The sequence below is a fragment of the Arachis ipaensis genome, chromosome B1 (genome assembly GCF_059453495.1).
Source record: "Arachis ipaensis isolate K30076 ecotype BB chromosome B1, ASM5945349v1, whole genome shotgun sequence".
NCBI lineage: Eukaryota > Viridiplantae > Streptophyta > Magnoliopsida > Fabales > Fabaceae > Arachis > Arachis ipaensis.
This window is the reverse complement of record NC_142436.1, coordinates 53,223,913-53,231,436: the sequence shown is the minus strand read 5'-3', so window position 1 is coordinate 53,231,436 and position 7,524 is coordinate 53,223,913. Positions and strand designations below refer to the sequence as shown.

The 7,524-nt window shown below is 36.1% G+C and overlaps 1 non-coding gene across 1 annotated transcript; it reads left to right on the top strand.

Moving 5' to 3' along the window:
* Window positions 1-424: 424 nt before the first annotated feature.
* On the top strand, window positions 425-532 carry LOC148576585 (small nucleolar RNA R71). The gene has a single exon (XR_015903063.1). It is a non-coding gene; the product is annotated as a small nucleolar RNA R71 (small nucleolar RNA).
* Window positions 533-7,524: the final 6,992 nt, after the last annotated feature.

Genomic DNA, 7,524 nt, shown 5'->3' with positions numbered 1-7,524 from the left:
CATAGAAGTTGTGAGTGGATGCCACCATGTTGTCTTCTTGTTGGAGCTGCGGGCATTCATCAGTGTAATGACTGTAATCAGCATAAATTCTGCAAATTCTTTGTGGGACTAGTTGTTGGTTTTGCTGCGGTTGAGTTTGCTGAGCTTGTTGATTCAACTGCATTTGCTTCAGCAGGTTGGTCATCTCACAGATGCTTCGATTTAGAGCAGCAGTCTCTATGCCAGAAGATACTTCTGCAATGGTCCTTGAACGGCCTTGCTTCTGTCTGTGGTTCCGAGTAGATTCAGCTAAATCACTGATCAATTGCCAAGCTTCATCAGTGGTCTTGTACTTCTTCATAGACCCATTGCTGGCACTTTCCAATGTGGTCTTATCTTGGGGCCTCATTCCTTGTGTGACATAGCTGAGTAGCACGATCTTGTCAATCATATGGTGGGGGCATGCTTCCAGAAGATTATTGAAGCGCTCCCAGTATTCAAAGAGAGTCTCATTGTCATCCTGAACAATTGTAGAGATATCCTTCCATAGTTTATCAGTAACTTCAGATGGAAAAAATTTCTCCAGAAACTCCTTTCTGAGTGTATCCTAGTTGGATACATTTGCTAGAGGTTGAGTGTAGTACCACTCTCTTGCTTTTCCCTCAAGAGAGAATGGAAAAGCTTTCAGCATAATTGAAGTTTCATCAGTGCCATCACGCCTGACAGTAGAACAGGCTGCCTGAAAATCTCTCAAGTGTTTGATAGGCTCTTGAGCAGGTAGGCCCTGAAACTTGGGCATCAAATTTAGCAGTGCGGTCTTTATTTCAAAATCCATAGCTACCGCTGGATGATGTGCTTGAAACAGTTGCATTGTAAAATCAGGAGCTCCTTCCTCCTGAATGGTAACTCTTCTAGCTGCCATGTTTTCTGCACGTAAAACAACCGAATCAGTAGAACGGGGGCTGGTTTCTTCCTCAAATTCACTTTCAGATCCGCCCTCAGAGCGGGCTAACCTACGCTGTTCTCGCCTTATTCGTGAAATTGTCCTTTCAATTTCAGGATCGAATATTAGCAAGCGCGGATCAGGAAGTGAACGTGTCATTTGACAGAAAAAACATGCAGCTCATAGTAACAAAATTAAATAAAATGCAAATAAATAAATTCTAATTAATAAAATTAGCACTCTATTGCAACTCCTCGGCAACGGCGCCAAAAATTGATGGGAAGCAGAAGATGGTGAATTAAAAATTTATTAAAATGGTTACGTTGCGAGTACAGTTCTTAACTCACCGAAAATCTGCCTATCAATTTAGAAATATGTCACAAAGAGTTTAAATTAAAATTACTGGGAGTTTTAAGTCCCAGGTCGTCTCCCAACGAGTTACAGAAAAGTGTGCTGTTTTATTAATCAGATGTTCCAAGAAGTTGAGCTAGGTAAATTGGGAATTAAATTGAGGAATTTTAAGTAATATAAATAAAAGTCTTGACTGGGAATTTATTGGTTGGAATCTCTATCATTGATGGTGTGATTGTAAGATTAATTTATAATTAATGGTTGTTTTGTTTGGTTATCCTTTACTAGGTAAAGGAAAGTCAAACAAGTGGGAATGCCAGATCTGTTCACAAGTTGCAACCCACTTAGTTCAAAGGGATTGGCGTCTGTGACAAGATAGCAATACAACATTTAACCCAATTACAAATTTTCTTTCAATCCTTCCAACTCAAGAGTTCCTTTTAATCAACTCCCCATCGAGTAAGGGAACTACTCACGCATTGTAAATAAAGAATCCATGGCACATGAAAGGAAATTAAAAGAAGACATGATTATTGATATTGAAATTGAATTAAAAAGAAATAATCCTTGCATTAAATAATCATAAAAGTATCTGAATGACAAAATTGAACATAACAAAGAACATGGAAGATTAGAACCAAGTTAAGAGAACAAATTAGAATGATGATATCTTGATGAGGAAATAACTCTTCTCAATGTTCCAATGCTAAGATCAATTGAAAATTAAAATCCTAAAACTAGAGAGAAAAATCTAAGAGAGTGAAAAACTTGATCTCGAACTACTGAATGAATGTCTCTGTTGTTTTTGCATATTCTCTGACTCTAGTCTGCTGTTCCGGGCTGAAAACTGGGCCAGAATAAGGCCCAAAATCGCTCCCATCGAATTCTGCAGATTATGCAGATCACACATGTCACGCGATCGCGTCGTCCATGCGGACGTGTCGCTTGCGCTTTTTCCTCTCCATGCGTTCGCGTCGTCCACGCTACTGCGTCGCCTGTGCTTTCCAATCCGTGCAGCCGCGCAAGCCATGCGGCCGCGTTGCTGCGATTTGCGCTCCTTCGCGCGGTCGCGTGAGCCATGCGACCGCGTCACTTATCGCTGGTTATCTCCTCAATTTCTTGTGTTCCTTCCATTTTTGCTAGCTTCTTCTCCAATCTCCATCTCATTCATGCCCTATGGGGCCTGAAACACTTGACACACAGATCACGGCATCGAATGAAATAAAGGAGAATTAAAAGTAAATAATTAAAGTCTCTAGGAAGCAATTTTCAAACATGTACTGAATTTAGGAAGGAAATCTAAATGCATGCTAAATTGATGAATAAGTGGGCAATGATCATAACAAAATCACACAATTAAACACAATATAAACCATAAAATAGTGGTTTATCAACGATGCATGGGCAGAGGATGAGCAGGCAGAGGACCAGCAGGCAGAGCCCTAGCATGAGGAGCTTCAGCAGATACAGCCGGCATATCCACAGGCCCCTATACAGACCGAGCCTCCGCTTCAGCAAGCAGATCCCCAGGCACCCACACAGCCTACAGAGCCCACACACCCTACAGAGACAGCACCAGCACACCCTTCCGGAGATGACATCCCTTCACACCCAGCCTGATTGAGCATCGAGGACGATGCTATTATATAAGTGTGGGGAGGTCGCCATCTCTGGCGAATCTTATTTTGGTGAACTACTTTCAGACTCTTTTTCATTCTATTTTATTTCTTTTTCTGTATTTTTATTTTTTATTTTATTTTATCTTATTTTCCTTTCAGTACTTGCACATTTTCTTTTACCGTATTTCTGTTTATTTTTACTTTATTACATGTTGCACTTTGGGCTGTATATATCTTAGATATTTAGCTTGATTTGCACTCTTAGCTTATTAGTTGTGATATAAAAAATATGGATTATTTAGTTTAGTTTACCATTTGAGCATATGATAATTTGGTTTAATTGAAAATAAAGAGTAAACTAGAAATTTTTAGATTTTCATAATCACAACAATGCACTTAGTATATATATAGATATATAATAATAAAGGTTGGTCAATTGACGACATTTTTTTTCAAGGAATGTATTTATTTCTTTACAAATGCCATTCAAGGATTCACATTGATTGAGTGAGAACTCTTATTCTTACTTGCATGATATACATAAATGATATATGGTTTTTGAGCCAAATAACACACAACTTGTGAGATTTGAGCTTAATTACATGGTTACATTATTTAACCATAGTTTTTATTCCTGTGTGTTTCCTTCTCTATAATTGCAGAATTTACTTTGTTCCATTCTATATGTCCAATATAGAATGTAGTTACATGCTTGCATATGATTGAGGCCACGTTTCTTTAAAAGCTCACTTATCCCAAATAAGCCTACCCTTTTATGTCACCCTTGTTAGCCACCTTGAGCCTTTTAATCCCCTCCTATTCTATAACCACATCACTAGTCTTAAGCAGAAAAATAAATTAAAAATCCCAAATTGGATCTTTGTTTAGGTTAAGATAGAGATTGTGTATTCATTAAGTGTGGGAAAACTGTGGGAACAATGGTTGATAGGAAAGGATTAAATTGACAAAATACTTGAAATTTGGGTGCATGCTCATGTGAGACTTAAATAATTAAAATACCATGTGCATTGATATTTTATGTTTATGTTAAAAAAAATTTCTTTAAGTAAATAAATAAATAAGGGGACAAAATTACCCCAATAATGAGTTTAGTAAAAAGATCAATGCACATAGGATAAAATTAAAAATAATTTGATGCATGAGTATGTGATACAAAAGTGGAAAAATTGGGAAGCTAAGCATAATGTTAGAATTATATAAAGTATGTATATGTTAGGTGAGATCTTAGACTAATCAAGGATTCAATTTATAGCTCACTTAGCCATATATATATATACCCTCACCTTTGCCTTAACCCCATTACAACCTTGAAAAGACCTCATGATGTTTGCATGTATACATTAAATATTTGTTGATTGGTTAGATGAAGAATAAAGTTTTAGAAAGCATGACTAGAGAAGAGTAGAATGATTAACCCCAAACACTGAGGGATTAGAGTGCATACACAAATCCAGTGAGGGTTCAATAGCTCATTTTCATATATCCATGTTTAATTATTGATTGTCTTGCCAGTTTGTGAAATCTTTTGATTAACTCAACTCAATTGTGAATGTGTTTTAACATGATTTAGCCCTTGGCTGTTCATATATGTTTCCTTGAAGAATTTGACTCAATTTAACCACATGTAGGCTTTGTATATATAAGTGGATAGTAAATAGAATTGCATGATTAATTTAGGTAGCTACATTTAGAATAGATTGTATTGCATAAGATTCCACCATTCTACCTTCACTCTTTTTCAGTTTCTCTTGAATTTAGCATGTGGACATGCTAATGTTTAAGTTTAGGGAGGTTGATAATGTAAGGTCCCACATCGGTTGGGGAGGAGAACGAAGCATGCCTTATAAAGGTGTGGATACCTCTCCCTAGCATGACGCATTTTGACGAGTGAGTGTGGGGGGCTTCGGCTAGCATCCCTATCATCAAAGGCAAAACCGTGAGACCTTGTGTGCCAAAGCGGACAATATCGTGCTAGCGGGTGGTCTGGGCTGTTACAGATGGTATCAGAGTAGTCCTTCCTGTAGAGCCTGAGGAATGGACCGACTATGCTTTAGTTGCATACTCTGAGTGTTTGTCATGTAATAGGTCTTGTCGAATGACGAGAATTAGAGCTTTATGCACATGACGGTCTATTGATTAACGCTGTTAGTCTCGCATTGCATAATTCTTGGTATTAAGTTTGGCCGGCTTAATACTAGTGAATTATGTATATGAAAGCACTGATGGGTTATCATAGATGAAATCCGAGTTTTGAGTAAAGCAAATTGCGGGTTTTGGAAAAGTTGAAAACTATTTCTCGAGGCTATTCAGTTGTGTGTCTTGAATTTTATTCGAGCCGACCTGTTCTTTTATATCCTAACTTGAAGTTCTTGTTTGCTAGTCCTTTTTGAAAAGTAGTTTGATTTTTCAACTCTATTCCTCTATCCATATGCATTCTTATTTGACCTTAAGTGCATATACTGGTTTAAGATCCTTGTTGCATCTATCTTCCTTTGTTTGAGTTCTTCTTGATTCAAGTATTCTTTGATATAGCCTTGAACTTGTCTTAATGTGCTGTGACTTTTAACTCCGGGTTCCGAGTTCATTCTTAGAGAACTTGTTGATTCAGTTTTCCTCTTATTTGGCAGTGATTACAGTTAATTTTGAGATTTTTATAAAAATTGCTGTTGACTAGATATACACTTATCTATATGTGGAACTTTGAAGATTTCTTATACAGTTTAACAACTATTTATTTCTAATACCTCACCTGTATTTTTTCTGGTTTATGGAACTGCATTTACTTTAAATTATAATTTGACTTTCTAGTAATTTTACTATAGTTCCAACGTACATCTTCAATTGATTATGTATTTGGGGTATTTTTCAAAATTCTGGAAAGAAAGGGGATTCTTCACTTTTTATTCTGGTTGATTTTTGTTGATAAACTTTACCTAAATTATTTTTAACTTGAGTTCGGTTTAGTATACTACATTGTTGATGCTATTGTGATTCTTTTAAAAATGTTGGACTCATGGCTTTCTTCTTACGAGCGGACTAAAGTCTCTTTTAAGCTTTTCATCTCTATGAATGTCATACGTGATTTTGTTTTTAATTATACATCTACCTTTTGGGAGCACTACAATCAATCTCAACTTTCCTTTCTCTGGTGAATCTCATTCTTATGAGTCAGTTTGATTTGTTTTAAAAATAGTGCATCGTTTATCCTCTCACTATCTTTACAAGAGATTTTGTCAAAGATTTATCCTTGAAAAATTACTAATGATTGAGTTGTCTTTTCCTATGACTTTTGTATTCTTTTGAATCAATTGAAAGCTTGTTTGATGTTTCATGCCTAGTGGATCTTGTTTGAACTATCTTGGTTTAAGATCCTTTCTTGCATGGCTTGATTCCTTTTTAGTACATCTTAAACTCCTTGAATATCCTTCTGAGATGGTGATTTCAAGAACACTTTTGGAGCCTTGTTTTGAACTTTTTAAAGAAGTTTTGAATTCTCTTTAAGGCAGTTCTAAACTAAATTTATTTTTCAACTGCTTGATTGTAATGGAAACTATCGTTCAAATTTGAAAAAGTTGTTTTAAAGTGGCATGCGCTATTTTAAATGAGGTTTTGGAAAGCTTCCTTGTTTAGTGGGAATCGGTTCGTTTGTAATGCACTACTTATTTTCTTTACCAAATTGTAAGCAAATTTTTACTTCGGAGTTTCTTTTCTAAAAAGAGTTTAACTTCCTCTTTCGTACTTGCTATAAATGTTATACACACTTGTTTGAATATGAAATTTTGAGAATTTTGAACAAGCATTTAATTACTTCCGAGTTTTTATGAACTGCTTTTGGTTAAGTTGTGCATCTAATTATCTTTCTAAAATATTTGAGGGAATATTTTAGCTCTTAGCCAAAGTTGTGTGCATTTGTTTTTGGAACTCTACAAAATCTACTTCAACATGAAATTGTATTGAAGTAAAGCCACATTTATGCTTTTGATACTCTCTTGAAGAATGTTTGTTGCTTAACTTTTCTTCTAGACTGCAAAGTGATTTTTCCGCAAGTTTTTGACTCTTTCATGAACAATGTATCCGAAAGTATTTGTAATCATGCTCTTGAGTTCTATGAGCTTTGTCGTGGGTTCGAGATATTCTTTCCTGTAAACCTCCTACTTCTTCGACTCAATTTGAATTTGTTTCGAACTAAGGCGCTGGTTCTCTTCTTATTGGTCCTATTGAATTTCTTGGACCCAAGGGTTATCTTTGAAGTTGTCAATTGATTTATTTCTAGCAAACTTCATTGCTTGAGCGTCTTTGTTTATCTGGGAATTGGATACATTCTCTTAAATCTATGAGCATTATCCTTGATATTGTTTCTCCGTTCTAAATCTTGTATCCTTCTGAGTAGACTCGAGAATTATTTTGATATCACGTGTGATCTGTAGATGTAGTAACGCGATGCGTTAGTTCCTTAAGACGTGATATGTCTATACGGAAGTTGAAGCGGTAGGTGTGCAACGTTATGAGTTGTGAGAGTTTTGTTCCTTACGAATGGGTTTGCGGTTGTTAGGCTTATGATTGGTCATGAGGTTGTAAAATGATTGGTGGAGTTGGGGAAATTGAAGTTCT